A 10,126-nucleotide genomic window follows, 5' to 3' on the forward strand; every position below is an offset into this window, starting at 1 on the left:
GCTCCTTTCTCACACATTTTACAGTCTACTTTGAAGATCACTAAATTAATTAACACGAATCTTGCAGGTGCTTAAGACTTTTGGAAAATAATTTACATGTGGAGTAGCAAACTCTTTAACCATTTGAAACAATTACATACTACTAGATAAGATATAAACAACTTTTCAATCAGTATTAAGTACCCTTAACATACTGATCTATATGCCATAGCACTTTATGATTTTTCACATACAGTATAAAAAGTTGTCGTTAAGCAAGTCTACAATATTTGTCAACTTTGCTGAAAGATGAAGTGACTACATTACAGGAATGTGACTATTGGTTACATTTTCCTCAAAAGTTGCTGATCAATAAAGCAGTAAAGCAATTGTGTAATGAAGTGGAGAGCTGAAATAATGGCTGACTAGAGTGACTGTACCAGCACTCACTATATTTAAATAAGAGAGGAGGAAAACTTTGGCATTAAGTAGTGTTTTCTATGTAAATAGTCATTTCTGGTAATATATAAAGGGCACCATCAAGAGCATTGATTGGCTTTACCAGAGATAATTATGAATAAATTCATTATTTATAACTTTATAAATGCTTCATTTGATGCCACTTACAACAATATAAAAGTTCACTTGGTAATTCAGTTGAAACAGTATAGTTCTACATATATGCTAATTCTCTTAAAGTTACCAATAGCACATATTGAACTTAAACTATGAGGAATAATATATTAAGATCTAGGACAGTTCAGATTTCCTTACCCCGTGGATAACAATAAAATTATAAGGCCCATCAAAATATTATAGTCCATGCATCTGCACAACAATAATAATTATTACAGCAAAGAAATTATCAAACTACCCTTCAAATTCTAAAGGACTTCTACATAAGTAAAGGAATTACTATGTTACAGGTACTTTACAAATAAATATAACATGTGAGTTTAATCTACATAACGACTACTGAATTATATACAAAATCTTCCACTGGTATGATTTATATTCTTCAGAATTCATTAAAAATTCAAACTATTTGCTAAAACTAATAACCTCAACATTTCCTATTATGATGTTACAGTAGTTTTCTTTTATAAAGATTACCTTAAACTATTAAGTTGAGGCACTGCAGGTATTATATTATTGATAATAATTGTTCACAAAATGCTAAAATTTAAAGCATAGTACAATTCATTACCAGGAATATATAGATTTACCACAAAATATATCGCAGGCATAAAAAAATCCTCATTATAAAGAAAAAAATATTGTTACATCTAATAGTTTTGGTACCGTACGTGTTTATTCCTACTATACTGGAATACATTCTTTATTTGTTACAAATTATTAAAGTAATAAGTTACCGAGACATCCTTTCAAAGATGCCAAAATACAATTTTGAATTCCATACTAACTGTTTATAGGTTTCACCTCTGAGAGAGAATATATCTAAGAATGTCAGAGTGTACCAAGAATGTTGCCATGAATATGTTATCCAAAAGCTAAAATCGAGCTTTACATAGGGAAACGTCTGTAACAAGTTAAGAGCATTTGTTCAAGTCTTAAGTACTCTGTGTAGTCATGCTAATTATTTCATATCAGTGGATCATTATTCATGAACCAGAGATAGTACATTAATGGATGGATTTCTAATTCACCAATTAACATGCTAGGAGTCATGATTAAATTTTTCTTTTAACTAATAAAATATTGGAGAATTTAAAATGAAAAATTTTCTGTTATAATTCAGTACTGTGATGCAAAATTATTTTTCAATACAGTGTTTTTAAGGTGATGTAAGCAATATGTCCAACTTTACTTGAAAATATGTATACAGGTATTATTTTTTTTTCAATTTACAAGAACAACCAATCTTCATATACTTATAAATTTTAAATTTTAATATGCAATTTTATGAATAAGTGAATAGTGTAGGGTACATTTTTTACGAAAATTTTTATAGGACGCTTTATGTATTTACTTTTAGAAGTTATAGTTGTCAAAATAGGCTTATATGAAATAACTAATAAATTCCCTTATTAACATTCAACTTCTTAACGATGAAAAAGTATGAATGGCAGTACAGTACTATTGATAACATAATAAGACACGAGTACCAAGTTGGAAAGCGTATGCGAATATTAAGTCATTATGTAAATGTAACCTTCTTCGACAAGGCTACTAACTTTATTCTGGTTGGGAACTGTATTTGATAGTTGGTGGAAGAAAGATCTCACTTGTTAACTTAAAATAAAGGTTTCAAGGTAGCTTAGCTGGTATGCCACCTTGGAATTCAATTCACTTGTCCAGTTCTAAATTTCAATAAATTTCACCTTTGATCAAATGTAATTCATTTAAACTCATTATCTCTAGGAACCTCCATGCAGTATAAAAGCAAAGCATGTGAATATCTTGAGTAAAAATGGTCTTTCTGAAAGATCAATCCTGGTTCTACAAACTGTTTGTTATCCCTGATGGTGATTTGTTTACTGTTGTAAAACTAGAGGTTTCTGATAGCATGCCTTTTATATACTGTATATCATAAATTTATGAAAAAAAGCGAGAAGTTCTGATAAAATTATGAAACATCCTTAGACAGTCTTATTTGCATTCTAAGAAAGAAGAGATTATAAATTGACTATAAAATCATGTATACATAAACTACGAGAACAAGCTAAAGAAAACTATTCAAAGAATGGTCATATACTTTTCAATGTTAAAGTAAATGTACTTTAAACTTTATGTCGATTCATTACTTCTAGTTTACTGTGGCTAGACTCTGATGTTCATTGGCATTGTTACAACTACTTAGGTATTAGACGTGATTCCAGAATGTATTGATGAATGAATCACTACACTGCAATTCTGTGCAAGGCATGAGCACAATTTGGTTGAACGGTTGTTACTGTCTATCTCCAAATCTAATACTGTACCCACAATGAGGATGTTGGTACACATAGCTAGGTATTTATACAGATCAACAATAGCCATTATTATCCAGTCCTTTACAGTGGTACTACCCTTTGCTGCATGGTGAACCAGGCAGTTAAAAGTATTGCTAAAGCAGCTTGCAATCCAGATAAATTTGGAATTCTCTTCAGCCTACCTAATCTTCAACTGAATAGTCTTCCAGTTACAGAGAAGTTAAGAAAGATTCTATAGTTTTTGATAACCTACATCCAAAATTTCCTTTTAACACTTGTCTTAAAACCCTCACTAGAACTTATTAAGCTACAAAATAATGGAGCAACACTCATGATTGCCAACAATGATATATCTTCTGGTAATTAGAAAGAGTGTTATTCTTATGGACAAAACACCTCCTGTGTTTGGAAATAGAAAATGGCTTTCATTTCAAATTCCATAATGTCCAATCAATCAGCTTTGCTTTCCATTCTATAAAATCCATTAATTATAAAGATGTGGCATGCAAAGTTCCATTCTCTTGCTCTTGATCTTTGGTTGGGAGACTGTTATTATGGGGTTTTTGTCCCATACATAAAAAAAAGGTAATTCCTAAGAAAAAACTAAACCATGACACCAAAAGTTAAAATTACAGATCTTAATTAGTTACAAGTAAGATAATGACATACTTTATAATATTTTCATTGATTAAAATCTCGTCATGTTCAATTTTAAGGTTTTCTCGCTTTTTATTACCCATGAAGCTTTTCTGTTAGAAACATAACCTTAAATAGTTTTGTTATTCAGAAATGTGATCACTACTATACTTTCTGAAGATGATACAAAATTTATAGTGACTAACAGGAGTGGCTCCTTACTTGGGATATTTCTCCCACTGGCTCCAGTTTGTAAAGAAATATACAAGGTAAAGACTAACCTGGCAATGGTTTTAGTCCCAGATAGATGGCTTAATTTAGAATTCTCTTGTTACATCAGTGAACTATTAATCATGTAGAATTTTCCAAAATTAATCCTATAAGGGGCATATGGCTCAAGACATCTTTTATATTTGTCATTCATATACACTTCATTTTATCACTGTTGGTACATCTGCAAATAAGAAAACATAAATAAAGAGTGAAAAATCAGAAAACATTTGAGTACTGTACTACAGTAACTATGAGGTACAAGAAAAACATCTTAAAGATAGACTGCATAAAATACCTGAAAATTATTAAGTTGTCTGTACTGCTGTAATTCAAACTTAAATGTTATTACAGTACATTTGAAAATAATTATGTGAAGCCGGGTAACATAAGAACAGTTCTCCATCAACGTAACATTTAAATCACAAGAGAAATTTCAATGGAACTTCAGACCAAGATCTAACACAAATCTAACTTTCTAACCTTATCCTTTACCCAACTTCTTTTACATTAGAATTTGGTTAAGAAACCTTCGTGCATTTAAATAGTTAAAAATAAATCTTTCTTTATTCTAATTTTTTCTTAAAGGAAATAGGACATTCACTTACGACTAATACAGAAATGCAGTGGGTCATTAAAATTTCTCAAATACCGTATGTTATAAATACTTCCACAAAACTTCCTTCCCTAGTTTGGAAAATCATGGTTTTCATGCAGTCTGTGGCTATAACAATCTAAACTTAAAACTATAAAAATTTCCACAGGTCTGATATTTACAAATCTATTACAGTATTACTATAATTATTATTACTTTACATTTCATCGAGAACAATTACTAACATCCATAATTCACTCAGAGCAGATAAATGATTAATCCTTAAGGACGAGACTTTTATGGATATTGTCAGTTACATTATAGAATAAAACTTAACGAATTCTAACCTTCAAATATCTCCAAAATTTTTGCCAGAGCCTTTACATTATTCTGTTATTCTTAGCTTTTGATTTCAAAGTGAACCACATGTTTGTGGAAATGCTGTATACAATGAAGTAAGCAAATTAAAAGATGGAAGTACTTCCATGTTTTCCACATGATATAGTATGTATCTTTATTGTATATATATATATATATATATATATATATATATATATATATATATATATATATATATATATATATATATATATATATATGTATGTATATATATATATATATATATGTATATATATATATATATATATATATATATATATATATGTATGTATGTATATATATATATATATGTATATATATATATATATATATATATATATATATATATATATATACTGTATGCTACACATCATATTTTGCTCTAAGCCAAATTGGACCTAGCACGTACTTAACATATATACTTTATTACATCTGAGAACTCTTATTTAATGTACATGCACATTACACCTAAATAACAAATGTACAGAATTCTGCAAAAATTCCAATCAGTAACATGCCTCAATGATTATCCCACAAAAACTTGAAAAAAAAATTGTTTACAATCTATAAAAAGAACTACAATCATTCTGAAATATCAACAGTTCCCCCAAAAATATCACATCACCCAACCTAGGCCACAGAAAATATAATCTCTTAATAATAAAATGCCTTAAATGCTTTACACCTGTATAAAAGAAATTTACAAAGTAATGCCTTTAAAAAATAAGTTTTATGGAAATGATTACACAGTATAAGATATTATCGGGGGAGAAATTTTCAATAAAATATACCAAAGGGAAGAATAGCATACTGTATAGCACCTACAGTAATAATTGTATCTTTTTTGGAACTTCGTATAAATTGAATTGCCATTTTTAGCTCCCTATATCTCTCATAACTATAATTTTTATTATTTAAGTAAGAAAATCATTATTGTTTCAATTGAAGTTACCATATTTGTATAAATATGCATATAAACTTTTATAAAATATGAAATAAAAGCACCATTAGCCTTTACAGAAAAGCCAGTATAGCACATTAAAGCTATTTTCTGTACTTTGAACACAGAGACAAGACATGTTCATGACAACAGTAGAAAGTAGTAACACGCAAAATCTTATAAGTTTATAGATGGCAACAATTATAAAATCTGTTTTTTAACAGGAAGTACATCATAACAACAGGAAAATTCAAAAGGACAGCAGAAGTCAAGCTTCAATAATCACACGTGGAATGCTGTAGTATTTGAATGCAGCGAAGTTACTTCATCTGCAAACTACACATTCTTTCACAACACCATGTAATTACTAGAGCTCGACTGTAATTAAATCTCAGTCATCCATTGCTTCAAGATATGCAATTGGAACGCGGCCCTTCTGTGTCCCACGCTTGGCAATAACATAGTCAGTCATAGCTCCCTCATGGTCTTGAAACATAACAACCTGTTGAGAAAAATCAATTTCACTGTTCCATATGTAATCAATTGCAGAATTTGCAAAATCAAATAGAGATTTCTTATATCATTTCTCAAATAATTTATTTTTATTGACACAAACAATATGCTTGTAAAGCAAAAAAATTTTGAGCCATAGAATAAAATGTGTACAATAAGGATTTTGTAGTAAGCCAGAGAAATGTTTCCATTTTTTTATTTGAGATGGTCTGTGGCACCCTAGTAGTATCAGCCAAACTTGGCTGAATCCCTTGTCAGGCTGGGAGGAGCAGAGAGAGGAAAGGTCCCCTTTTGTTCATTTGTTTGATGTCGGATACCTCCAAAAATTGGGGGAAGTGCCTTGGTAAATAGATACTGTATTTAGAAACCAAAGATGCCTACAAGAAAATGGATAAAAAAAATAAAATAAAAACTAATATGCGAAGCCAGACTTTAATAATCAGTATGAATCTGGATTAATATTTTCAACTAAAATTTTAGTTGAACAAAAGAAAAATATCAAGTGGTCATTTCAAGAAAATGGGAACCACAGCAACTGTCATAAAAAGCATCCCACACTATAAATATAATAACTCGCCAACAATTTTCTTATTCACAATAGCCATTCTTTTTAAAATAGCCTACTGATTCCCGACTGACTGCATAGTAATGCAGTTTTTTATTTTTTACAACATAGTCTAGTTTATGCTTCTTAAAATTTCTTCCTGCATAAAAAACTTCTTTGCAGGTTATTATTTTTTTAGGGTATATTCATAGCTATTACATGAGACTATAATGGGAAAATCAATTACATTTACAATACTAGATGATTCACTCTGGTGTAACTTGCAAATGTTTGGCAATGTAAGCTAGTCTACTTTTATTTAATACAAAGTAGGTGTAAATAAATATCTGAATTATTGGTTACCACTGAACTACACGAGTCTCAGGTGACTGACTGATAAAAGTTTACCATTCTAGGTCATCACTTTCATATCTTTTTCCTTCACTAACACACCTTTAATGTGTGGGAGTCAGCAATATGAACATCCCTTATGTTTCATAGATATAAAAAAAATTTTAATAGATAAAATTTATTATGAAGCCTTTGTAGTTGGTTGGGACGGACCTAGTCAGTAATTCAAATGTGAGCAAACATAAGACCACCACCTAACATAAGGTTCCTCCTAACCTAACATAGGAACTGTATCCTTAGCTTACCCTTAGAATAAGCCTCAACCCTGTGTTTGCTTCCCATCCGGCTTTACTCCTGGCAAGGTAACACTAAATCATAATATTTCACATATCATAAAACCAGAATGTCAGCCAACCACAGCAGTATCCTCCCAAGTAAACCGCTTAAAATCAGGGTACAGTGATGGATCGTTCTGCCATGCAAATACTAGGTGAACACATTACCACTATACTAGCCAGTTATTACCGAATGTTTTTACTAAGACCGAGTAAAGTCAGCAATCCTAATAATGAAACAAAATAATCTAAAAAAATACATATATCAACCAATATTTGAGATGTCAAGCAAATGAAAAGTAAAAAAATGTAAGCACATAAGTGGACTCTTGGGAGGCTGTTGACATTCTGATGAAAAAAAAAAAAGAAAGTCATTTCAAAGGTGAAACACAGGTACAGTATTTCTTGGATTACTAATGGATAGTTATATGGAAATATGATTCCCCCTGATTTAAAGAAATCTTGAGGCTGTCCTCTCTGATGGAAGATAACACAGAACTTCACACTTGAAGTAAGTCTGCAATACTGTAAGTACTTGTTCCGGAGAAAGATTAATAACTGGTTTCCAATTTCATGGCATCTCCTCTCAGAAGAAACTTTAGTCAGGGAAGTGGTTATACTTTAAGAGTTTTTTTACACCTTGGCCTCACCTCTGCTAACAGGTCCTGAGATAATTGCAATCCTGCATAGTAGGCCAAGAAATGGATTAGCTGAAGAGCAAGGGAGTATACTTACCCTGTCTCACAAAACTAAAATAACCCAGGGCTCCACACTAACACTGAAATTGCCCAATAACGTAACATGGATATATCAGCTCGTGGCAGCTTTACCTGACTTTCTGGACAAAGCAGAAGAGGCAGTTTGGAATAGCTAATAAGACTTTCTTCCCTTTCTGGCAGTATTACAAGTGCTGAAATTATGATCAGGGTCTCGAGGAGCCCTGGCCTCATCCTAACCCCAACAATGAGGGTATAGTTGGCCCCAAAGGCCTATCATTTCAAAGGTCGCTGAACAATGAATCAAGGAGTCCAAAGTGTTTGTCCTCTTCATATGCACCTCTACCTCACATCACCTCTTCAAAAGAAGTAAGGAGAGTTTAACAAAAACATGTTCAATAGCTAGAGACTGTTCTCAGTCACAACCTGGCAGAAAAGAAAGATTGCAAAACAGCACTATTCCTCACCAACACCAGGCCCTAAGATTAGAAGACTGGAGTGGGGGGGGTGAGGAATGTCAGCTTTACTTCATAAATGCTAAAACTCTCCATAACTTTATTGTATTCTCTTCTAAAGCAAAGCCACCATGAGACTTTTGTCTTCCTAAAGACTGAAGAGTCCATTTGTAAAATGGTAGGTTTGTAAGTCCTGAAGAAGCTTTGAGATCTTAATGGAGGAAAGGCAGTTCTGTAGCCTATGAACTAGAAAGTCCCCTTCCTCCAAGATATTATGGTTAACAAGGCAACTATAAAAACTATATGATCTTTGAAGCCAACCCCAGACCATCCTTTTACTTTAGGGACTGGGTACCTAGTGGTTGCTCTTGAAACATGTTATTTTTATAATAAAATAAATTTTTGAATATACTTACCCGGTGATTATATAAGCTGCAACTCTGTTGCTCGACAGAAAACTCTACGTAAAAAATCCGCCAGCGATCGCTATGCAGGTAGGGGGTGTACTTCAACAGCGCCATCTGTCGTGCAGGTACTCAGTACTCAATGTAAACAGAACTCAATTTTCTCCTCGGTCCACTGGGTCTCTATTGGGGAGGAAGGGAGGGTCCTTTAATATATAATCACCGGGTAAGTATATTCAAAAATTTATTTTATTATAAAAATAACATTTTTCAATATTAAACTTAGCCGGTGATTATATAAGCTGAATCACACCCAGGGGGGTGGGTAGAGACCAGCAATAATTGTTTACATTATTATGAGCTAAGGATTTTTTATTTCCTTTTAGCAGTTATTCAAAATAACAAACATAAAATAAATAAGTACCTGGTAAGGAAGTCGACTTAAGGGGACCGTCCGGGTTGGTATTTTGGCATACCAACTTGAAAAATTCAAAACTCGTTTTATTGTCTCTCTGTATAGAGAAACATATCGTACATGCTCTCCAGAAGTTTCAACCCATTATTTTTTACAAATAACGAAGATATAGAGGTTTTTAAATGATGACGTCATCCCTACTGTGTCGTCTGCATGACTTATTCTGACAAAATCGTCTTTGTGTGTAATTTTGCATATATATAGCGATTTTTCACTTATATTTCGATCTATCGTACGTCTGGCAGAAATGGAAGGCATTTGTAGAGTGTAGATGAACGAAGTCTACTACAATAACAGAAGCCAAAGTTGCCAAAGATGTATAGAAGTTATAATGTATGCCTATGTTTACTTGAAGTTCGTATGTACATTGTGTTTCCACAACGCCTTCGGGAACATTATAGCAAGGCCAATGTTACCTAAGGTTGTAGAAAGAACAAATAGTCAATAATTTTTCCAAACAATGAAAATAGCGGTCTTTAAATGATGACGTCATTCTTATGGCGTCGTCTGCCTGACTGAGTAGGTGCGCAGTCTCTCTCTCTCTCTCTCTCTCTCTCTCTCCCTCTCTCGAATTATTTACCACTGCCATTTATACAAATACT

This window comes from Palaemon carinicauda, chromosome 2 (genome assembly GCF_036898095.1).
Source record: "Palaemon carinicauda isolate YSFRI2023 chromosome 2, ASM3689809v2, whole genome shotgun sequence".
Classification (NCBI taxonomy): domain Eukaryota; kingdom Metazoa; phylum Arthropoda; class Malacostraca; order Decapoda; family Palaemonidae; genus Palaemon; species Palaemon carinicauda.